Raw genomic sequence first — 24,438 nt, 5'->3', positions numbered from 1 at the left:
GAAGAAAGAGCAATTAAAGACGTTATTTCGCAAATGGACAGTCCCCAAAGTGAGTTTGGTGTCGACTCTTTCAAGTCTCTAATAAACGCCAGCATGGATCGAAACAACGAGCTCATATCGGATGACGCACAAATTCAATCTTTGCCCTCACACACGCACACAGCACGAGGCGTGTGCGTGCCAAATGGAATCTCCAGCTCAGCGCGTGCGTCATGACGGACGACTGAATTTGAGCAATAAGGACAAGAGGCACTCGTGTTGGCGCTCGCCGGCCGGCTTGCAAATAAACAACCGAGGAGGGACGAGACGCCGGAAGTCGCGCAGATGGATTTGGCGACGCGGAAGTCAAGAGGTTGCGCCACGGCGACCGATGATGTCCTCGCTCATCCTGCCAGTGAGAGGCGGGATCCGCCCGGGACCGAGCACCATCTTGAAGGTCCGACGGCCGGATGACGTCATCAAGGGGCTTTTCCACTCTGCGACAACGAGGCGCTCGAAGGCAGCCGCGCCACTCCTGAAGGATTTTTCAAATGTATTGATTCCTCCTCCTCCTCTTCCGTCATCCTCAGCCTGAAGCGCAAAGCTGACAACAAGGCACTCTAAAGCACATGTTGGGGGTCAAGTCGGAGCAACGCTCGACTTGCGCAGGGCACCCAAGTAGAACCGATTGGAGTGAGCAGCAACGCTCCACAAACATGGATGATGAATTGAAGAAAAAAAAATGTCGGCTTTAAGAAATTCAACTTTCCCGTTTGACTTTCCAGTCATGTCTTGAAAAGTCCAACGAGAGATGAGGGCGCACCTAAATAGTGTCCAAATTGTTCCACGAAGCAGACGGATGCGATTGCCGCCGCCCTGCAAAGTCAGCGTCCGGAAATAGCAACTTCAAGCTGTTGTTGTTGTTCTTTTTTTTGAACATTTGCGATCCATTTTTGGCCAGAAGTCCAAATGGCTCAACTGTTGATGGATGAAAATGAGGCGTTCAAGCTTGTTGCCTTCATGAATTGACATGAAAAGAGTTTGGGACCGCCTTGTCGGCGTCGGGCCTCCGCTCAAATGAGAAAGAGGAGGCTCAACCCTCGCCGCCGTCGGGATGGCACGACGAAATCAGCGCAGTACTGCCGCGCACGCCATTCAAAAGGTGCGGCAGGTGCGAAAACCCGCCCGGGGTCTTCAAGATTCCTGTGGGTGATGTCGACGGGTGCGACGTCTCGTCACGGAGAGTGTGTGTGTGTGTGTTGTGTTTGGGGGGGCAAACGGCTCGCGCAAGGCGGGAAGGAGGAGTGCAAACGTTGGGGGAGGGGTTGGGGAGAGTTGGGGTCAGCATACAGACAGAAAGAAATATTGACAAAGGCAAGATCTACACATAAGTCAGCCCGCCAAACGGCGAGCGCACCTGCTCGGTGTTTTATAGCGACGCTCTGTGCAGGCGGAACAGCCTGACAGGCCAGTTCCTTCAAGGGAAAATATGGAGCCCCAAGCAGCCCACCGCACCCTCCCTCCCGCGCCGCTTCGTCTTTTCCGTCCGCCTGATCTCATTCTGTCACCTCGCCGCCGCACTCTTTTTTTCCATCATGCCCTTATTTCGCCGTCTCCCGCCTTTTATTGGCGCTCTCCATCGCACCTGTCATGTTCCCCTCGCTCGTTTCCATCCATCTTCTTGTCGCTTTCTTAATCCCCTCTCATTTGCTCTCATCCCTCCCCAACCGCCTCCATCCGCTTCCCTCGCACTCTTCCGACATTTCCGGCCGCTTCCTTCGTTCGTCTGTTTTCGTTCCCGACGGCCGGCATCCCATCGAGCTCGTCGTGACATCACCGCAACTTAGTAGAAAACTCCCAAAAGTTAACGCCACACGCAGTGACGAGCTGGACTTTTCTTCTTTCATGGGGTGGACCCGTCACAGGAGGTCAAAACCTCCTCAACAATGACGTCATTTTTTCCAGCAGTGCTGAAAGGTGGAATCGCAAACGGTGAAAATTGCCAAACACGAATCAGCACGTGTGCTTCGTTAGCGTAAACTTGAAAGCGGTTTAACCTTACTGACATTTTCCCAAACGGATCAGGAGGCAATCGTCACTCTTAACACGTCGCAGATAATCTGATAATCGACCCTTTGCTGATTTGAGCTACAAGGGAGGAAACCGCAAATTTGAAGCTTTAAAATGTATTTTGGACTTTGTATTTCATTTGTTTTCTGCCACCTCAGGGTTTTGAGATATTTTCATGGCTTCCATTTTAATTTGACACCCCCGCCCCCCAAAAAAATAAAAAAATAAAAAAAATTAAAAAATTGCTCAAGACGGATTCTCGCATGTTTTGTCATTTTGGGCTTTGACGTTTCCGAAAAGAAAAATCCATCAAGTGTTAACTATAAATTCATAAACTTTTACATTTAATATTGCCATAATAGAAATCATTATTTTTATTATAAAACTGGAAGGCAGAGAAAAATGAAAGCAGATTCAGAATGAGCGCAAAACCAAAAACATCTCGAGAAATGTACTCGCATGTCTGATTAAAAAAAAAAATCGGTCGTAACATTTTCGGCTCAAACTGTTATCAGAGCACATCAGTGACTCTTCCCAAACCATAATTGATTATGATCATCTTTCAGCGACATCCGATAATCGGACATTTGTTGTCTTTAATCCGAAGGGGTAAAAAAATGGTCACATTTGTCCAATTCTGTTTTGTGTTGTTTTTTTCTTTTTTTTATATTTGTCAAGCAATTCAAGCCATCGCATCGCGCTCCACTTTGCTCTTCTACCTTTATTTATTTCCACCCACCCCCTCCCCTTCCCTCTCTTCTCGCACCCCAGCACAGAGCCGCATGTGTCGGAATCAATTAGCGTTGAGAGCCGTCGCCGCCGCGCTTTCACGGAGGTAAATATTAAACTGCAGCAAGCAGCCAAAAGGGGGGGCTGGAGGGGGGGGGTCCATCCCTAATCCACCGCATCGATCAGGCGGGGATGAGGGTAATATATTATTTTGACAAGATACGATCCTCCGACGCGCACCGCTATCCCCGCCGATCGATTTCTTTTTTTCTTGCCTTTTCTCCCCCTCAGCGAGAGGAGGACGCAGTTCGTGTGTGACTTTGTGCGTGTGCGCGTGTGTGTGCGGGGAGTGCGCGTGCATGCATTTGTGCACCCAAGTGTGGACGCAGGGTGACAATAGGAACAGCATTAGGAAATGTGAGGAAGAGGATGAGGAAGAGGAAGACGATGGTCGACAAACAAGCCGCTGACGAAACAGCTAAATCATCCCCTAAAAAGATGGATGGACAATGTGGGAATTTCGTTGTTTTCCCGACTCGACCGATTGTAAAGTTAAAGGGGTCCTCCAACACATGGCCCCTCTGCTCGCTTCTATATCGCTTTGTAAACTGTGTCTAAATGCTAAATTTACGGATCAATTTTTTTTATTCAAGCCCACAGTCTCCTTTTTCAGTGCCCCCACCTCGACCCCCCCTCCCCCAATCCATGTCCCCTCAAGCCTTCAAGTCATGCTGTCCTCCCATGATGAAGGGTGTCCTACCGGCCTTCTGTCAGCACTGCGTGCGCGTGCGTGTTCAAATGAAGTCTTGCAAAAAAAAGAAAAAAAGAAAAGAAAAAACAGAAGCAGCAACCGAACATTTGGTCGGAGGAATCAATAGAAAGTGACAGCACGATACGTTGCGGCTTTTTTGGACAATGCTTACTCGCCGCGCACTTAAGCTTCTCCCAAGCTGCGATTTTGGAACTCTTGACAGTACTTATGTTTGGAGACACTTTCAAGCCATTATGCTTTTTAACAAAAGCTTTGTTAGAATGCGACAAGCCATCCAGTCGAGCACTTTGTTCCGAAAACGTAATCGGTGCCTCCTGATGGCTTTGTTTTTGAATCAAATTGCTTGAGAAAAAAAACAAAAAAAAAACGGGAATAGAGATGAGCATGTGCGCTTCAACGTTCGGATGTTCTGCATTTGAATTTGGGCCTTCTGTGCTTATTCTCCGGCTTCCTTCCACATTCTAAATCGCGCACGCTCACTGGAAATGGTCCACAAGTGTGCGAGGCTCCAAAGAAGAAGTTTGGAAAAAATATATTTACAATTTGTGACTCATCAAAACACAATGAATACAAATCTGAGAATCAACCACGAGTCGCTCCCAAAAAGCTTCGCCGGTCGGAGGTGGACAATCGTTTCGCTTGTTGCTATTTGCACCGTAACAGCTATTGACAAGTTTTATGAATAAGGCCGAAGGGTCGAGGCCGGAACGGTGCCGAAATTGCGACCGGCAAAAAAGTCTCAAGTGGCCGGCTAGCCTGACTGCTAAGCTAAGCGCCACATGCGAATCCAAACGAAGCGCTTCGGGTGATGGAGGACACTTGACACGGCCGTCTTGCTGGCACCACGTCAAAGCGGAGAACTTCCAACTTGGAACAGCAAAAGAGCAGCAAATTAAAAACAAAACCGGAAATTAATCAGCCCGGAGGAGCGGCCTTTTATTTCAAAAGTCCTGAGATTTCATTCATTTGCAGCTCTACGCAATGTCAATCGAAGAAATAAAAGCCAAATAAAAGTGCGACGAGCTGCGGTAGGCCCCGTTCACGTGGCCGTCGAATGAGCACGAGCGCAACAGAAAATGTGCGGCGGCGTGACTCGTAAAAAGGGAAGCCGCAAAAGGCGTCCATAAACCATTGATACATTTTTGAAAAAAACGCAAGGAAGAGAAAAAACCCGCCAAAAACTAAGAAAAGTCATAACGCGAATGCCAAGTTGAAATTGCTCACAAAAACTTGCGGCGTATTTGCGGTTTGTTTGTTGGCGACTTCAGGACGTCGTTACGTCGGGACGGAGAAATTTAATTGATTTGGATTGTGCGGCAAAAAAGTCGTTTTTGTGATGTCTTTTGGGCGCGGGCAGACTTGAGTTGCTAATTGGCTGTTGAAAATCGTTGTCATGCGAGTGAGAAGAGCGCGTCGGCGTGCTAGCATCTTGTCGGTCGACACGTGCCGTCGTCTCTGACGGATGTTTGCGCATGCCTGAAAGTTACGTAGGCGCAACGTCGCCCACGAGTCGTTAAGGCAACGTTTGTAGTTAGCGCCTTGCCGTCAGCCAGCTAACGGCTACCTAGCAAACGCTCAGCGCGAGCTAGCATGAGGCTAGTGGCAATGTACAAAGTCGTCAGCTTCCCAAAAAGAAGCAAACGTTTTTTTTTTCCAAGTACGCCGCGTCAACGTGCTGGCGTGCGCAACATTTTGATTGGTTCGGCTCAGGTAACGTGATCAAGCTAAAAAGGAAAACCCAAGTTAGCATTTCAGTCAAGTTGAGTTTTTTTTTTTTATTATTAGCGCTTTGAATTTAGGACTGCCATTATGTTTTGAATACAAATATTGACTGCAATTTTAACTTTGATGTGTCGACAATGAGCAGCAAACGGAAAACAGTCATCAACACTTGGTGCTGATCAAATGGGATTGAACAAACAACAAAAAAAAACACACGCAACTTCTATTTTGCTCCCTTCACGCTTGCAACAATGACATTTTAGATCGATTAAAGATGAATATGACTGTTTGAAAATACGGATTGGATTGACTTTACAACACAGAGCGATTTGAATGTCTTTCTCTTTGTTTTATCTCGTGATGTCTTCATGTGTGTTTAAAAAAATAAAATCAATCAATCAAAACGAAGTCAAGGTTTGCCATTAGTGCCGATGATGTTTACAAATGTTTACCCTCACCCTAAATGAAACTTTATGAATGTAGATGGAAGCTTGCCGGTCCGGCATATGTGGACGCCATTTTGAAAAAGAATCATTTTATTGAATACACGAAATGCTCACCATGATGGTTTTTTTGTGTTTTTGTTTTTTTCCTGGCACAAAAAGAAATACGCCTAATCAAAATACGACGACTACTCAAAATGAAACTGAGAAAAAAAACGACTAAATCGGAACAAAGCCGCTCTGGGAACGAACTAAAAGTCCACCAAATGAAATAAAAACGCGAACGCTGGTCATGTGCCGCCAACGTTTTCTCTTTCTTGCGTTCGCCACTTGCTTCCATTGTGCCATTTTCTGCCACTTTGAAAGAGAGACCCCCCCCCCCCCTGCTGCGAGACAGACTAGCCTGGGCCGGGGAGAAGGAAGGGGTGAGGGGGGGGTGCAAAAAGAGAGAGAGAGCGAGAGAGAGACGGGGTCAAGGTGAGCTCTAATACACTATTGATCGGCCCCAATTGAAAACCTGATGGAAATTTTACCTCCCTCCCCTCTGTTCCTCCTCATCTCTGCGTGACACCCCCCCCCGCCCCCCCCACCTCCCCCTCTTTCCTCCATCCACCTTGTTTTGCTTCCTCCTCTTCCGCTGAATGTCTCTCTCCACCACGCCATCTTTTAATCACGCTCTTCGTCTCTTTTCTGCTTCTCTTTCAATCTTTGCCCATCCCTCCCCACTGTTTCTGTCACTGCCTCATCAGTAACCCCCCCCCCCACCCCCGCCCTGAGTGTGCATCAGATGGTCCATTTCTCACTAACCCAGTGCATATTGATCGTGGTGGCAGTCGCATGCGGGGCGAGAGGCGCCGCAGTGTATTAAACGCCACAAACGCTTGGGACACGGCGGCAGTCCGAGAGCGGCCGACAGCCAAACGCGGCGGGACTCCGTCGATAGCCGCCGCCTCCTGTCAACAGCGGCTAAATGGCCTCTCCATCGGACACGGACGGGAACATCACGACCATCTTGACGGGCAGATGAGACGTCAAGCGCCGCTCAAAAGTTGCCGCCGACATTTAACGCGAAAGTCAAAACGGTTGTGTTCTCTTAAGGCTGCCGTGTGGCAAAAAAAAAATGCAACTGACTCGGCAATGTTGTCCTAATAATGCAACAACGAAAGGTCGCCTGCCGACTCAAACGCACAATGACATGCAAACGCTCAGTCTTGAGTCAGCTAGCTTGATGCTAATGCTAACCTAAAATGGGATATGCAAACGCATGCAGAAGTGTTGACGCAACTAATGTCTGAAAACGGTCGGTACAGGGCCACATTTTGACATTCCAAAATATTCTTCATCCTCTGTCAGGAGCTGAGCCGTCCGGATTTGATTGAAGCGTCCGTTTGTGCGTCTTATGTTGGCCATTCAACAAAACGGTTTCATTTGTTTGAAAACGATTGTTTTCGTAAAGGATGCCGTTTTTCTCCATTTTTATCTTGCCACTTCATTGGGAAAGATGTTTTGAGATACAAGTGACTTGAGGTAAGTGCATAGAAATGAATTCAACTTGTATCTCAAGGCACCAGCGTTACTTTGGCGCCATCTTGGATCCGAGCAACTACGCTGATGTGTGTTGAGGCGCTTCATTAAAATGAATTCAAATAAAATGGTGGCTGAAGAAAACAGCGTTATAAACCGTCCCCAAAAACATTTGCCGTCCTTGAAAGATTTTCGGTGCGCCACAATAAGAATGGAGTGACGCGAAACAAAGCGAGGCCTGAACAATGGCGAAGAGACAACATTAGTCTCGCACTTAACGAGGCTCGGCGACACCTCGCGGAGTCTGCCGCTATCACGGGTGCCAGATAAACGCGGGCAGCGCACCTCCGCGCGCGTTTGATTTATGTGCCGTTGTGTCCCGGCTATCGCTGCGCACCATCTCCCAATAGACATGCGGCGGCGATGCGGCGGCGAAGGGACCCCCGTGTCGACAGCGCGGGCGATACGCATCAGGAACATGTGAGGCGGGAGGATTGTTGTCCTCTCAAAGGCCACTTTGTCCTTTACTTGCCGCTCCCCTTCCATTTCTCGTACCTTTTTGTCTTGAATCTTTCTTTTTTTTTTTTAACATTGCTAACGGTCATGCAAGTGCAGCGTTCTCCAACTACAGCAAATTGTTTTCCCATCTATATCCTGGTTCGCCTTCCCACCATTTTACTGATTTTTGGGGGGGATTTGTGCTCACGCTCATGAAGTTTGGGTGTAATTCGACCGTTGATCACTAGATGGCAGCGCAGTCATAAGGTTTGTCAATTTGAATAATACTTTCTTTTTTTGCTGAATATTATATTAGAGGGGTCAGCGAGTGACGTTCTCAAGGGCCCCCATCCTACATGCCTTCGATGTCTCCTTCCTCCAACACATCTTCCAAGAATCATCGAAAACATTCAGCTTAACGGCCTTTGAGGACGCGAGTCGCAGAAGGTCAAATGCTCTTCAACCCTGCTTTTTACGCCAACTGTTGAGTTTGTTACTTTGAAAAGAAAAACGATTTGGAGCGATGGGTCCAATGTTTGTTTGAACAATTTTTGCAATGTGTTTCAAAGTCACATAAAGAGCTTTGAAATAAACAAGTTCCAAAAATGCCACAAAACACCTAAAGTGTATTTTGATATGATCGCAGGTTTCACTTATTGCAGGGGTGGTGTGGAATGTAACCCCCGCTATCGGGGGGCGGTTTGTCATTAATTTTTGACTTTGTGTAATCCCAAAGTGAGCCACCGTTATTGAATGCGCTGGGAGAGCAACAAAATAGAAAAAAACGCTTCCACTTAAGCTGCTGTTGGCCACCGCTCATGTCGAGAGGCTCACACGCACACGCCGCACAACAGGCCACGCCTCTTCAAGGCACATGGATGCAATCGTTTCAATACAATGTATGCTTCCAATTTCTTTTCGTAGCCCTCCTTCCTCCGTTCACGTCTTTCTCCACTGAGGAAGGAATCACTCTCCACTTAATTGCTCTTAAATCCGATTCATGACTGAGCGGGGTCAGGTTGACTTCATCTCTCCTCGCTCGCTCACAAATCCTCCTGGCCAGCTTTCATCGGCGCTCGTCTCAATCGGTTGAAAACTTCAACGGACGTTTGTGTGTGTCCATTTAGTTCCACCGACAAAAAAAAGCTGTTTTGGAATTTAGGCCTGTCAAAACTCACATTATCACGCAGTGACAAACGCCATTGGCGAATGAGCCACATGCTGCTTCACCAAGATGGCAGTTCCAGTCATACGAAGCATTGAGCCGTCGCGTGATCGCAAGCACGCAATTCTCAACACTTTTAAAGTAATGAGCCACATGTTGCTTCACCAAGTTTGAAGACAACTTTGACTAAAAACGGACGATGACCGCAACATGCAATCGTGTAGTTCCTTGCAAATGCTTGGCCCGAACGAAAGGGGGGCGGGGCCGTCTGTTGGGCCAAAGGAAGAGATTGAAAAAAAAAAAAAAAAAGCTCATTTTCCTGTTGGTTGCACTCAGCTGCAGGCGGCCGAAACGCGCCACACGACACCTCCGAAGCTCTCTCGCCTTTTGTTTGCAACCGGAGACGCGCTGCTGGCGGCAGCGGCAAAACAGCGCCCCCTGGAAACTTAGGAGCCATTGTATGAAATTTGGTGGACTCGTCCATCTTGACGCAATATGTACACACACACACACACACACACACACACCCCAACACACACACACACACCCCATCTTGCTGTGCTGAAAACGCACAAAGGGAACATTTGCAAAGTACAATATGGACGTTGCAGCTCCTAACAGAAGAAAAAGAATATATGACTGCGTACTGTTGTGTTGAATGCCAAAAAGTTTTGCTGTCGTTTGTCTTCAAATATGACTTTCTGAAAAGGAGAAAAGCCACAAGTGACTTCAGAGGTCCATCGCAATCAAGACACATTTCTGGAGGGATATCATAGAGAATGTGTGACGACGTGAGTGGCAAAAATGAGAAACGATCTTGAAAATAGGAAAGGTGAAAGGTCACTGGCTTGACAGCAGTGCATCTATTTCACTAAATCAATGTTTATTTGTTCAGATGTGAGAACGTCTCTCAAGCGAAAAAAAGAAAGTTTTATGTCATATGTTGGCTGAAAAAATGGAATCAAACTTTTTTTTTTTCCTGATGTAAGGAGAGTCAATTTGTGCATTTGGTGGGTTGCACATGAAAATCAAACAAATAATTGAAAACCACATTTTGAAAAATCATTTAAATGAGCGGCATGAGCTCATCGACGGAAAACTTTCACAGAAACGCGATGCAACATTCTCCAAATTAGAAGTTGAGCGTCCAGGATGAAGGCGTTTATCGGCGTCGGCTCCGCTTCAAAAATACCCGCCAGGACGATAAGAGCGGCGGCGGGATTTGGCAAATGGCGACATTGATTATGACCTTTCACGCCTCGCCGCCACGTCGACGGCAGAGATAGATGGAGAGCTGCCGCGCTTATCAGTGTGTACAAGTTGCTACTTAGGGCCAGACAGCAAGGAAGGGGGGCTCCCCCCCCCAGCAATCTTCTCCACAGGTAACAGGTAGTCAAGACGAAAGCAGCCCCACAACGGGGAATGAGCGCTGAATAACGAAGAGTGAGATGCACATTTGAAGACGAGCCGAGGGGCTCATCTCGCGCAGGAAGCGGAGGATTCCTGCGCCCGCGCGTGCGTAGGAAGCCTTCGCGGCTCCCATTTTCAACACTAATGGCCGCCGGCCACAAAGCACCTTTGAGGAGTCGGCTGCGACACTGCGCTGAGTTAGAAAGCGACGCAGGAAGCGTCGGTCGACAAACGTCGAAGCCGACGCGTTTTTACGCTGACTGAGCATTGCAAGCAAAAATTTGACATAGGAGTGACGCTCATATGGAGGCAATGAACCTCACTTGGCAACAAGCTGCGATTCTTCAACGACGAGGCTTCAAGTTGACTCCAAAAGTCAACATCGAGCAAAGACAACGACACCAACTTTGCCTGAGACAAGTCCGCTTAGCTTGAAGCTAACAAACATGGCCAAACACCACCGGCATGCTATCGGTTAGCATCTATGCGGCGGTGTAAATTAATGGACTTCTGAACACAAAGGGTGGAGCAACTCATGTTGACAAGCAATACGATAATAGTCATCGGCTCATATTCTTTATCTTGTGCCAAAAACGGCTGAAATGCAAAGTGCAAAATCACTCAGAGCAGTTGTGACACCTGAATTTGAACGAGCCGCACGCTCACAATGAATTTAGCATTTTTACATTGCTTGATTTATTGTTATGATTTTAGTTGTGAATTAATATACGGTTTGAACATTAACAAAGCAGAAAAACTCACTTAACGGTTTGATTCGAAATGATGACAGCGAAATTAAAAAAAGTGCCGAAATAAAAAAAAAAGTTCAATATAACTGTACATTTTGGGGATGAGGGCAATGCTCAAAATGGATGCTGAGAATAAAATTGGACTTTTACTTTTGCACTCAAGTACCTTTAAGGAAATTGGACTTTCTTCTTCGTTTTTCTGTTTTATTTTGACTATTAGTTCATTCAAAAATCGCTTGGGTCAGTAATTTTACCAGAGTATTTTTTTTTGTTTATATATATATATATATATATATATATATATACACACACACGCAATTATCTATAGATCACCTTCATCTAACAACCAGCAACCCAAAAGGACAAACAACCATTCCACTGTTTACTTATTTTAATTATTTATTTTATGTATTTAGATAAATCGTTTTCCCCCTGATAACCTTCGCGGGAAATTTAAGAACTCACAAAAATAAATATCTTCTGTTTGGGATGAGATCAAAGGAAAGTTTATAGGCCAGAAAAAAAGGCAAACTTTTTTTGTAGCTTTTGGTTCTTACGACTGACAAAGTTCAGCAAGCCGAGAGCGATTCATTCTAAATTCTCAGCAGTTTTTTTCAGAGATGCAGCATGTCTGATGTTATGATAATATTTTTTTTTAAAAGATGGAATAATTTCATTTCAAGTTGTTTTCTTGTAGCGAGTATGGAAATGTCAGAAAGACAAAATTGACAAAAGTTCAAGAAAACAAGATTGAAATGTCAACGTAATGCTTGCAAGATTGAAAATGTGAAATTGTCTCTTTGGGCGACACTGAAGGCTTGGGAAAATATTTTGTGGATTTCAAAGTATATTTGATCTTTTGCATTCTGCCTTGATGAGTGACTAAGAAAAAGTTTGGCCGACCTGCTGGAGCTCCGCGTCGCCCTCCGCGATGCGATGAGGCCGAAGCCGGACCGCCGTGTGTCGGCCTCGCCGCGCTCAGGATCGGCCTCGCAAAATTTCGGCGCCGCGTCCCTAAAAACAACACCCACGCGCGCGCGTACACACACACACGCGCAAACACACGCGCACGCGGCAAACTATCGTGAATGCGCAACAATGCAAACATTTGCTCAATTGTCAGCCAAAATTCATGTTTTTGACGCTGTAAAATTGTCAGCAAAAGGCTCATTTTCGATCTACTGTTATTTTCATTTTGATAGATTAGCAGAAAAGGATGCATTTAAAAATGATTTTAACTTTGCTTTCATGAGCGCGTATGTTTTTTATGCATAAAACACGCACACGCACACACACGCACGCATGCATTAAATATTATAACAATTATATATATATATATACAGTATTTAAGTATTAAAATATAGCAACGAATTAACTTGTTTTAGCGGATTTGCATTAGCTCCAAAAGATGATTTTTTAATGGATTAAAAAGACCATGTGAGATCATACAATATGGACTTTTTTTTTGCTTTTTCATTCCAAATGTCCTTAAATGTTTGATTTTAAAAAGTAGTCAGCCGTTATTGTCAGCTTCAGTCTGAAATGTACTTCCTCAATATAAAATTTTTCTTGTCTTGGCCAAGAAAAAAAATATTTCGGGAGGATTATTTTGCGGATGTTTTGATTTTTTTGGGGCATTTAAAAGTGCGTGCGTGCGTGCGTGCGTGTGTGTTCTAATCTTCCGGCCCTTCTTGTCGTGGCCGCGCTCGGCCTGCAACCGACTTGAAGAGGTGGAAACGAGGCGCGATTTCATCACGTGACACCGCACCACCTTCATAAGGCGGGAAAAGATGAAGATGATCATGACATGAACCCAAGTAAGACATTGTGAAGCCTTCTCGGCAGCAGCAGCAGAAGGCCTTTCGCGGACAAAAACAAACAAACACCGACTAAACAACTTTTATGTTCGGTCTGGAATTTACAACGAAAATTAAAATCGCAATTCAACCCAAAAATATTGTCATCACTCAAAGGAATGCGACAACTGAATTTCGATCAAAACCAAAAAGTTCGTTTGCGCGAACGGCTAAAAATGTTCTTTTCAGCACCAACTTCTTTTAAAGACAAAAATCACCCATGAAATACATCTTTTAAAAAAGCACTAGAACACATTAAAAAACAATATTGTGAGGCTTTGAAGGCAAACACCAAATTTTAAGAGCTCATCAATTCGTTGTTTAAGCTTTCACTTTAATTCATACCCAATGACGCGGAAAAAAAAAGAATTTGGAAAAAATGTTGCAAGTTGCCTGCCTTAAAAACACATTTACGAATGAATTAGCATTTAGAAAATACAATAATATTAACAAGAAGAATTATGAGAACACATTATATGCAATTATGACAATGACCGATTCCCGTGTGTCTAATTCGCCATCTTTCGAAAGTCCTCACAAGATAAATATTCGCCCTAAATTATTATTATTATTATTATTATTATTATTATTATTATTACTACTACTACTAATAATAATAATACAAATAATTTTCAAATAAAATCCGGTTCTGGACAAACTAATACGGGCAAAGTATCAGATTGACAGCGCGCGTGTGTGCGAGAGGGAAAAACATCAACAAGAAAAAGAAAAAGAAGCGAAGACGCGCGCAATGTGGATGAGGTGCAGCCATTGATTGGCCTCTTCATCTGCAATAGTTACATGCGTGGATCGATCGGAAAACACGTATGCCGCCACAAATCGTTGACGGGATCGCACGCGCATGCACACAGCGTGCCTAAACGCGCACGCGCGCACACACTTCATGCATATGGATCCAAAGCAACGTGGACGTCCGAAAAAAAGAAAACAGAAAGCACGCAAACATGCAAATATTCGCATTTGCTTTCAGTCCCACGAGCACAATGACACGCGCAGTGGGAAAGACCAACTTGGAAAAGAAGATGAGTTCAAGTGGTGATAAAAAAAAAAAAAAAAAGAAAAGACAAGAAAAGAAGAGAAACTTTCGAAGCCACACAAAACGCGAACGAAACCCGAACGTGTAAAAACAACGCACCAAGAAAGACATGAAATGTTTGTTGGGCACGCTCTGGTGTGCGTGTGCGTGTGCGTGCGCGCGCGCAAATGTTTAATTGACTGATGGATACGGGGCTGCGTGGAGGTGAACACTTTGGAAGAGGCTAATCGCGGCTGAGGCGGACCCAAACGCAGCACATGACCAAAATGGAGCCCACGATTTCGTGCTCACGTCACTTGCTCAATGTTTGCGCGCGTTCACATGTCAGAATCAGTTCATGCAAACGCTACACGGCTCGGGACGCAAAAGAAAGTGAAAAGGAACCACGCGCGCGCCAAGGAGGCGCAAGTCAAAAAGTTGCGCTCAAACACACACAAAAAAGAAAACGCGGCGCCCGCGGATGACAAATACGCGCGACACCCTAATTGAGTCACTCGCAACTTTCCCGAAAGCGCACAACACAGAAGCTAAGCGGGAAATGACGATTAAGCGAACGAGGTTAGTCACGGGAGCAGGACTAAAGGTCCAACTCACCTGCAGATTGGACCTGCTGATGGTTTGGTTTTTCTTTTTTTCTTTTTTGTTGTTGTCTTGGTTTTGCTTTTCGAGGGGAAGTGAGCAAAGCTGTCAGACCATCCAAACGTGCGCGCCGAGAGGTAACACTCGACTAGCAACCTGAACCCACCGAGGAGATTGAGCCAGGGAGGGGGGGGGTGGGGTGGGGGGGGGCGATGGATGCGGAGGAGGAGGAGGAGGGAGGGAGTATTTACCTCTCTCTCTCTCTCTCCTCTTTCTCTGCACTCACGCGTGTGTGAGTGCACGCCCGCGAGTGCGTGTGTGTGGGTGCACGCGTAAGTAGTTAATTAGTAAATCCCCATCCGCGGTGCCTCGGGTAGGTTTGTTTTCCCCGGTCGACAAGCCGAGAGGAAGAAGAATTTGAAGTAGGATTCGATCCGTTTCCGCTCCCGTTTCTCATATTTGAGGCCAGCGAGTGTGTGTGTGTGTGTGTGTGTGTTTGTGCCAGTCTGACTCTAAAATGCCCCTTAGGGACGTTCAAGTTGCACATTCACGGCCCCCAAGTAAAAAGCTTGTTTAGAGGGAATCTCACACACACATCACACACATTTTCTATTGGGTTTAGGTCTGGGTTTGAGCTTCTTCCAGGACATTGCAAAGGAACTGACGCTCGATGGTTGATGGTCCGTTTTTTTTTCCACACTTCTTGCAGAAGAAAAAGTGTTTGTGCCTTTACTCCAAGTTTCCTTCCAGATTTTCTATTGGGTTTAGGTCTGGGTTTTGTCCTGGCCATTTTAAGGAATGAATGGTAGGTTGTTGGTTGCCTGTGTTTTTTTGTTGTTTTTTTTCACGCCGCGGCTCCTCACAGCCGTACGATCATAGCCAATTGGCACACTTGCAAAATCGCCACTCGCAAAGCCGTTTGTAGACTTTTTGTTTGGTGTCGTCGCTCAATTAAGGTTGGGAAAAATTGCGGCAGTTGTCAAGTTTCTCACGTCAAATAACGTGTGATAATCTCTTTTAAAGAAAACAGATTGCGACATGCTGTGACCTTTCAATGATGTTTTACATTATTGGGGGGAAGAATTCTGACACGGAAAAAAAAACATGAATGTTGATGGGACGCTGCCAGTCGGCCTTTTCAAAGTCAAACAATCACGAGTGGAAGTGCGCGCGTGAGCGGCAGATGCGGCTAACGAGAGGTCGAGCCCCAAAGCGGCGGCAAGCGTTCCGACGCGTCCGCCACCATCGCAACAACCGGGCACGCAGGAAAGCGCCGTCATCCACGCGGCCCTAAACGCACTTTCATTGGGAAATTGATCGCCAATCGGCCGCTTCAAAATCAATCGGGTAAACCCGCGGAAGTCACTTAATGCGGTTGCCGCAGCCGAGATGACGAGCCGATCGGAGGGGACGGCAAAGTGGCCGTGAGCTCTTCAAAAAGAGAAACGCAAAACTCGAAAATTTGGGCTTTGCCATTTGGGAATTCTTCTTCTTATGATTATTATTAGTTTTTTGTTTGTTTTCAATTTTTTTATTTGAGGGAACCTGCTTAGTCGCAGTATTTTTTTCATGACCCCTTGCCCCGCTTATTTTCTAGATTGCCCCCCCCCCCACCTTTTAATGTTTCTTTTTTTTTTTCTATTCATCAATTTGCATAACAAGCCGACGTTTTCATCTGTTTTCTGGGTTTCGTTATGCGATGTTCATGATCGGTTGCTGCTTGAGCCCGCAGCAAATGTGACGTCATTTTGGGCATTTTGACGATTGAGCAAGTCATCCAATTCATAACCCCCCAAATTTGGACTTTTTACGGCAGAAAATGGATAAACGAGAAAAGTATCCGTTTCACGTTTTTGCCACGAAGGTCGCCCACCACGGAAGCGCATCCCGGCAGCGTGACACGGCAAAAGTGGCCGATATTGACGTGAGCGCCGACGCAACGAAACGTGGGCGGCGTGCCCGCGCGACACCCGCGACGAGCGCTTGACGGAGCGGCTCGGCTCGGCAAGAGGGTGAAGAACCGACCTATCGCATCCGCATCGACTGAGTTCATTAAAATAAGTAGAGGCGAGGATCCCGAGCTCACTTTTCACCGTATGGATTTGCTGTCGGCTCACATTTGCCGGCTTTTTTCCGCCCATTCGATGCAAATCTAATGTCTGCCGTCCCCGGGCCCGATCACGACAGCTCATTTTGGCGCGCTTTTGACAGCCGCACTTTTTTATTGGGGTGTCACTGAGACCGATCTCACCTGAACGCGCGTCCACTCGAGGCACTGAAAGACGCTAAAAGGCCAGCGGGGGGGCGTGTGCGCTCTTTCTTGTTGGCTCGTCGGGTTTTTCTTTTTTCCCAGAGCTTGATATGGTCACTAGCATCGTTTCCATTTTTCATTTTGATCGCTTTCTATTTTGCATTTTTTTCTTCTGATTCGGTGCATGAATCGCTTCGAGCAGGAATTGTCAACTTGTGGCGCAGTTGAGTTGGGTTGAACTTTTTTGTTTCGCCGCTCATCGCGACCTCGACGACGAGTTCTGCCGAGGCTCGTCCCGCATCGTGTTTGCTTGGCTGTCGGAAGTTTTGTCGCGAGGACGTTTTTGCGCCGACGATGAAAGTCATGAGCGATGAAACGATCGGTTTGGGTTCTCACCTTCGCCGTGACAACAAGTGGACTCGTAGACTTTCCCCAAATGCCTTTCGCAGCCTTTGCCAATTTTTGTTCATGATGTATGAAAAACTCAAATCGGATGCAAAACCAAAGAACAAAAGAGTCACTTTTTGGTTTTGCAATTGCCAACTGGAAGTGGAAAGAAGGACCGTTTCGGTAAAAGACGGACCTGCGACGGGCAGTCCACTGCCATGGAGCCTCCGCGCTGCCAGAAAATACAAAAAAAGTCGAGTTGGAGTTGCAACGACGGGAACAGAAAACGAAGAAGCAGCAAAGCAAAGCGACGCTAACTGAATCATCAAATTCAAGCCCACTTTTACAATTGTCCTACCTGACCTCTTACCACGCAGATCCAAACCCAACAAAAAGAAAAGAACTCAAATCTCTTTATAGAACACTTTAAAAACAACCGCGGCTTCCGACAACATGCAGTACGCGGAATATTCATTTGAAGCAGCGATTACAGTGACAACGGCAGGGGTGCCACAATTGAGCCCTGTGGAACGCCAAACGACAGTCACGGCACGGCAGCCAAGCCCAACACAAATCGTTCTGTGGGCCAAGTAGGATGTACTCGGCACAAAGTACAGGAAAGAAATTGGGAATAACTCAGGACAATCGCTCTTTCCTTGACTTGAGAGACAAATATTCAGACAGATTATCCATTTGTGTCAATCCCAATTTTATAATTTTTTTTTCAACTCGCAGCATTTAGCACTCGTGAGAATCTCTCGCTGACATCCGCTAATTTCTCTTTCAACATCCACTCCCTGATGGGCTCACGTCCGGCCTCGTTTCTTTCAGATTGGCGCCCTCTGGTGGAGTAATGGCAGGAGCGTTTAAGGATTCCACGGAAGACGCTTGTCGGACGGCGGTGCAAAACCGAGGGAAGGACGCCAGGAAATCTTCATCGACTCCTTGAGTGCATGCAAACGGAAGAAAGGGTTCTGCGGGGGTTGGTGGTGGGTTTTTTGACACAAGCAGGACAGACAGCAAGACAGGAGGAAGAAGGTGGGAAATGGAGAGAAAGCAAGAAAGAGCTCCAGTGGCTAGTCTTAATCTGAGCTGTTCTGATCAATAGCCCATTTCCCATTGTTGCCAGAGCGCTTCGATCGCTACACCGGCGTATTAACACACCCACTTTAATCTAGGGGGAGAGCAACGAGGGGAAGCGGGGTTAGGGGGGGGGGTTGCGACTGGGGAGCAGCTGTGGAGGCATTCTCAAATGAAATCAAATCTAATTGTTATCACTGTAGCCGCCGTACTTCTGACTCTTACGAGTAGCCGCCTTCTCTCTCGGCACGCTCGCGTTTCTTTTAGCGGCGTCAACTGGACGGAAAGAATCCAAATGAGAATTTATTTGCTTGGTTTGGCGTGATCCAGACGGCTTGGATGGCTCCGTCTAATTGCTGGGTGACATGGGAAGGAGGTTAGCAGTCAGGAAGCATCGGACGGCGGACCCTTGGTCTGGGGGAGGCGGGGCCTCGTGCTGAATATCGCATTCAAAAATTTGAAATCCATTTGTAAATACTTCGCGTACGCATTTGACATGAAGCAAAAGCGGAATTAAAACCAAACTCCACAACGTCAGAAAGACAACATGCCGGCACTTGAAGCCTCGCACATGCCTCCGTAGGTGCTGCTGTTTTGCTTAGCAACATCATCCAAAATGTTTCTTTGCCCGCATATGACACAGTACGTACGTTGTCGATCCTGATTGGCCGTCGCAGATAACGACCGACGACGCCGGCCTGAAACGATGACGGCTGCAATGCTCAACGTCACAGCCGGCCAACGAACAGAATCGGTGCGGCGGTCTTTGAAGCAGTGAACAAAAAATATGGGAACACAACTGATGGAGCAACATAAAGTGTACAATTGTGCCTCGTCTATATTCTTTATCTTCGGCAAAGAACGGCGAAGATGACTGCAGTTTACGGACGAGTTGGGCCCGTCAGATTAGCGAGCGAGATCATTTGTTGAGTCCTGTGACGGAAATGTGTCTTTACTTTCCCCAGCTGGTCAAGCAGGGAAGGAACACCAGAAGGAGCAGCACAATGTCAAAAAAAAAAATGAAAAATTCATTCATTACATTTGTCAGTTATGTGCTTTCATAAACAGCTGTTGAATTTTGGCCATTTTTTTTTCTGGTTTTCGGTTTTGCATGACCAAAGTGGTCAAATTGGAGCCCGATTCTTCTTGTTACTGAGGAAGAAACGTCACAATTTAAACTTTTGGACGTTATTCAAATTGTTGAAGCAGATGATCATTTCTGGGCCGCTGCTGGAGGCGTGGCCTGCAGAATGTTTGCTTGCTGCCTCCCAAGGAGACCACCCGTCCATGGGTGGGGGGGGGGGGGGCTGCTTTTCCCGCCACCCGAGGCCATCCCGCCCAACTTTGTGCCCCTTCTGCTCCTTCCTCTGTTTGAAGTCGTTGCCTAACCGTGCAATTTTCTTGTCGGCGTTTGCTTTTAATTGCGACTAATTAAGCGTGCTGCAGCCGAATGTTCGGAGGGATGGAGGGGGAGGGGCTTAGGGTTTGGAATTAGCTGGAGTTCAGCTGTGAAATGTGAGGTTAAGTAGGTGAACGGGAGGAGGGGGTGTGTGGGGGGGTCAGTGACGCCAAAGCAAGAGGCAACGGCGGGAAATCACGCAAACATTTGTCCTCCTATTACGCAACTTTTTTTAAATGAAACGCCAAATGTTCTGAACTGATTTTTTTTTTGGAGTGTATTGACTGCCCAACAGCCGTTATGTGTCCTGAACACAATAAGTTAAAGGCCGCATGTGGAAATATCGTGAACCTTTTCCACATTTTACATCCACTTGGGACGAGCCAAAAGCGACAGAAATGATTTTCCGTATTTTTTTGCCTGCATTTGAAAACTCCAAGCGGCTCCATTTCCAGCGAGATTCAGTCTCGAATGAGAAACGACCCTTCGACGGCTGCGTCAAAGGAAAACGCGCGTGGATAGAAGGTGTGCAAGCTAGCCCGATTTCCCAAATTTGATCGCCGACATTTGGCGGCATCGTGAACGGCACACTTGTGAGCGTCAAACATACAAGAAGAAGAATTCCTTATTGGTACCTTATTTGAAGTGGAGCACTGCCTGTTGTGAGCTCCCGTTGCCATCGTCGCTATCTGGACTCCGAAATGCTCAAGTGGGCGCCAAGCGTCCTGAGCCGATTTAGACGTGACCTTCGATGAAAGCGTCGTTCGCCGCTAAACGCTTCGGCGCCGGCCGTAAAAGTCAACGTGGTCCACAAAGCACATGAGGAACGATCGCGGCTGTCAAATGGACCAAGTCGGGCCCGTAAGGTCTCGTTCGCCCCCCCCCCCCCCTCTTCCAAATGGCTTTAGCGAACTTGTTAAGGCCTCTATAAATATCGGCCTTCACACTCGCCGATCGTTTTAGCGGCGTTCCACAAGGCGGCAAACAAGCGTCGAAAGTGTTGTGGCTAATACCTAATCAATGAGGGGGTCCGCCCCCTCGCTAGGGGGGGGGGGTGTCTTCATTTATACAAAGAAATTGATGAGCATAACATTCACGTGGATGGCAAAAGTTGAGTCAGGAAGCTTTGACAAGCGTATTGATCGTCAGACCTTCGAGTGCGTAAAACAACGGATCAATTGAAAAGTCGTTACTCAGTGAACATTTCTTGCTGTGTATTTTGCCACCCGTGATGCATATTTTGGCTTTTTCATGTGAAATACGGGAGGAATTGGTTCGTTGTTTGTTGAATAAAAATCCAGCGTTATCTGATCATTTATTTCATTTCAAGAACATCATATAAATGAAAATTCCAATTCAGTTTTTGGCCTCCTGGGGGCAGCGTGGTGCCGTACCCGGATGACAAACACGCTTCGACAGAGAGCGCAAGTTGTCATTCGACTCGTTTTTCACAGAATTTGTGCCTTTGCCGAGTTTTTTCTTTGCGCCGCGTTTTGCACGTGAAGATTTGTTATTCGAAGGAATCGCTTTGCCCAAGTCGTCGCTAATCTTCATTCGCATTTGAACGGGATCCTCCATCGACCTTAGCATTAACGCGAGCAAAGTTTGAAGAGCAAAGCATATTTTGCACTTCAATTTACAACGCGTGTCATTTTTTGTGGTTTGTGCGTTTAGTTTGCCGGCTCCTCAAACATCTTAAGCGATGTTGAGGGACGACAAAATCACATACGTGACACGCTTGCTTGGTGCCCTTTCACAAGGTTGGAAACGCCGTTCTGCTCATTAAGCGTTTTTCTTGCATACATTGTTTTAAAGATCAAGAGAAGCCAAAATCAAAGTCACGATTCAATCGCCGTTAATCGTCCAACTGAACCGAGGGGAGCTCTCTAATCTCGTTGCACTCTTGAGTACAATGACAATAAAGGCATTTCCAATTCGAATTCGAATTCACGGCCGATAGGCATTTCTGGGAGTCCGGGAGGCCGGTGACCAATATTTGCAGCCGATACTCATTTGGCGGGAAAAGTGAAAATAATTGATGAGAAAATTTGAATAATGGCTAAAAAACCCGACACAGGATTTTCAAGCAGCTTTTAAGATTTGCAGCACCATAACGATTGTTTCGGTGTGTGAGATGAAAACAAAAATAATCATCATTCAAAGAGAAAAGCGCGTTCCAGGAGAACGTCAAAACTAGATGAAGCGTCACAAAATGTCAACAAATTTCATTCTTTCACGTGAAGCTAGAAAACAAAAATTCCAGCAGGCGCCAGCAGAGAATTGAACTGGTGAAAATTTGAATCGCTAAGCGCCAAAATGCCGATGATCGGCCCACCGCTCGTAAGAAGTGGAAAGGACTTACCCGCAACGACAGCTGCCTCCTCCGTCTTGTCGGGAATCCTGCACGAGCAGATGAGAGCAATTTAGGCAACACAAACACCCGCAGGACCTGATCGAAGTTTTGTTGTTGTTGTTGTTTTTTTTTTTCCAAGTGCTGCGCATGCGCACGTGTGGAAAAGTTCACTTGAGAGTCTGGCGCGAGTGAGCAAAATGCTTTGGATTACATAAGCAAAGCCTTTAAGAAGCATGTGGTGAGAGAGAGAGGGTGTGCAGGGACTGGGGGGCGGGGGGGGGCAGGGGGGGGGGCGCTCTGTGTGCGTGCGGCCGATCGATGGGGTTATAATTTTGTCCGAAGTGGGAAGAAAATAAAGTTCATGGAGAAATGAAATTTGAAAACAGATGGCAAATCCCGTCCTGGTCGTGTACGCCCCCCCCCCCCTCCGCTATCCTTCCCCCCTCCCCGTTCTTTCCCCTAAATAAGATTCGATCCCTCGGAATGGAGTGTAGACAATATTCCAAGCGACGTTTGATGAAAGTGACAGATTTTTCATTTTGGACATGTTGGGGGTGTTGTTGGGGTGGGGGGGGGAGGCGGAGACACCGAGTTCATCTGATTTGTCTGCAGGACAGAAACTTGGAAGAGTCGGACACGAGCGTTCCTCCCCCCTATAAGTAACCCCCCCCCCCATATTCCCCTCTGCTGTGTGGGTGAGGAAACAAGAATAGCAAATAAATGAGAAAATTTGGTCGAGCGCCCGCTTCCGTGCGTTCCACGCTAGCAATAACAATTAAATATCGACCGCTTTTTCCTCGGCCAGAGAGAACCTGAGATACCCGGAGACTGCCAAGTACCGGCACAACGGCCCCCCACACCCCCCAAGCCAAAAGCCCACATCCACTTCTTCCCCGTTATTTTCCTGTCACCAACACGCACGCACACGCACGCACGAACCCCCCCCCCCCCCCACACACACACACACACTTTCAAATCCAAGTCCATCAAGCCAATCTGCTCTCATTTGTCTCTCATTCCTCTTGATTCCGAGCATAACCCCAGAAGAGGAGGTTTTTGTCTGTGTTTTTTTTTAGGGGGGTGCCGAAAACAGACTTTTTTTTTGGGGTAGAGAAAAAGAAAAAGAAAAAGTGGTCATTATCTTGATGAGAACATGTGACCCAATTTGTCGTGGACGCTATTTCGTTTCTTGTCTGACTTAAAAAATAAAAACACACACACACGATAACTTTACACTAGCAAACATTTTGTGCTGCGTCTTCAGGCATTTTTTTTTTTTTTGGCATCTCCTATCGAGGTCTACGGTTGCAACCTATTCGGCAACTGCGCCGCGTGCATCACGCTAACTTGGCGTGTTGCTAACGAGCATTCCAATGCGGCCACAAAGTCCAAAATCTTGGACTTTTCAAACGTGCGATCGATCGTCCGTGCTTTGAGCAAAGTGAACCAAATCACCACGCAGAAATTCGTCAAGTGAGGTCGTCACGCAACACGCAGTTTCGCCGCTCGCATTTGTCGACTGGCGACCGTGAAGATGGCGACACTTGCACCTCATTTGCATGTCGGATCGCGTCATACATCAAGTTTGGAAACGCATTTGAATAAATAAATAAATACATGGTCGGTACGCAGCATTTGAGAGCCGAGGCAACGACATGATTTTCTTCTCAAATTGGAAGGCTCGTATTTTTATTTTTTTTTTCTCTTTCACATTTGGCATATTTCAAAGACACTTGACGGGGATGTGAATCACAATTTGCATGGACTTTTTCTTTCGAAAGCTGCAGCACTTCAGCAGCGAGTGTGTTTTCACGTTTTATTTTTGTTGGGACGCATTTGAAAAGCTGATCTTTGAGAGCAATGATGAGCGGGAGAAGAAAAAAAAAAAGGCAAAGAGTTGGTCTGCGGCTTTTGTTGATTGACGTGCGCTCGCTCGCTTGGGATTTGCTCTCGCGCGGCGTGACGAGACTCCCAAGAGGGTGTGGCTTTATGTTGGACTTAGCGGCGGGCGGCGCTCCGAGCAACTTTGCCAAACGAATCGCACAACTATCAAAAGTTTCTCCAATCATTGCCGTCGCCGCTTCTCTCTCTCTCTTTTTCTTTCTCTCTTTACCTTTTCTTTTTCGGCCTCACAACCCCAAGCCTTTCAATTTATATTTATTACAAGCGTCCCCCCCCCACCCCTCCGCTGCCTCCACTTGTCCACACGCGCCGCAACCAATGTTTCTCTTTCTTTCTTCCAAATCGTTTTTTATATTTAATACAGATCACCGGCAGCAATTCGGTCTGTTGAGTGAGCATGGCGGGCGTATGCCAATTTTTTTTTTTTTAATTTCATTTTGTGTTGAAGTCAACAAGCGGCAGCAATTTGAGCAGTTCTGTCCATTTACAAAGGTGCAAAGTCGAGTTTCAATT

At 46.6% G+C, this 24,438-nt stretch overlaps 1 protein-coding gene across 2 annotated transcripts in view; it reads right to left on the bottom strand.

The window, feature by feature from the left end:
• erfl1 (Ets2 repressor factor like 1) overlaps positions 1–14,685 on the bottom strand; it is a 36,146-nt gene extending 21,461 nt beyond the window's left edge. Inside the window, exon 1 of one of the 2 annotated variants that reach the window (XM_088307160.1) lies at positions 14,569–14,685. The gene's annotated coding sequence lies outside the window, so the exon portion shown is untranslated. Of the gene's footprint in view, positions 1–11,964; positions 12,067–14,568 lie in introns of those variants that run through there. The other variant, XM_088307161.1, reaches the window with a different exon arrangement.
• Between the last annotated feature and the right edge of the window lie 9,753 nt (positions 14,686–24,438).

Source organism: Idiotropiscis lumnitzeri, chromosome 10 (genome assembly GCF_059441095.1).
Source record: "Idiotropiscis lumnitzeri isolate Australia: NSW breed Sydney's pygmy pipehorse chromosome 10, RoL_Ilum_1.0, whole genome shotgun sequence".
NCBI lineage: Eukaryota > Metazoa > Chordata > Actinopteri > Syngnathiformes > Syngnathidae > Idiotropiscis > Idiotropiscis lumnitzeri.
This window is presented reverse-complemented; position numbering and strand designations above follow the sequence as displayed.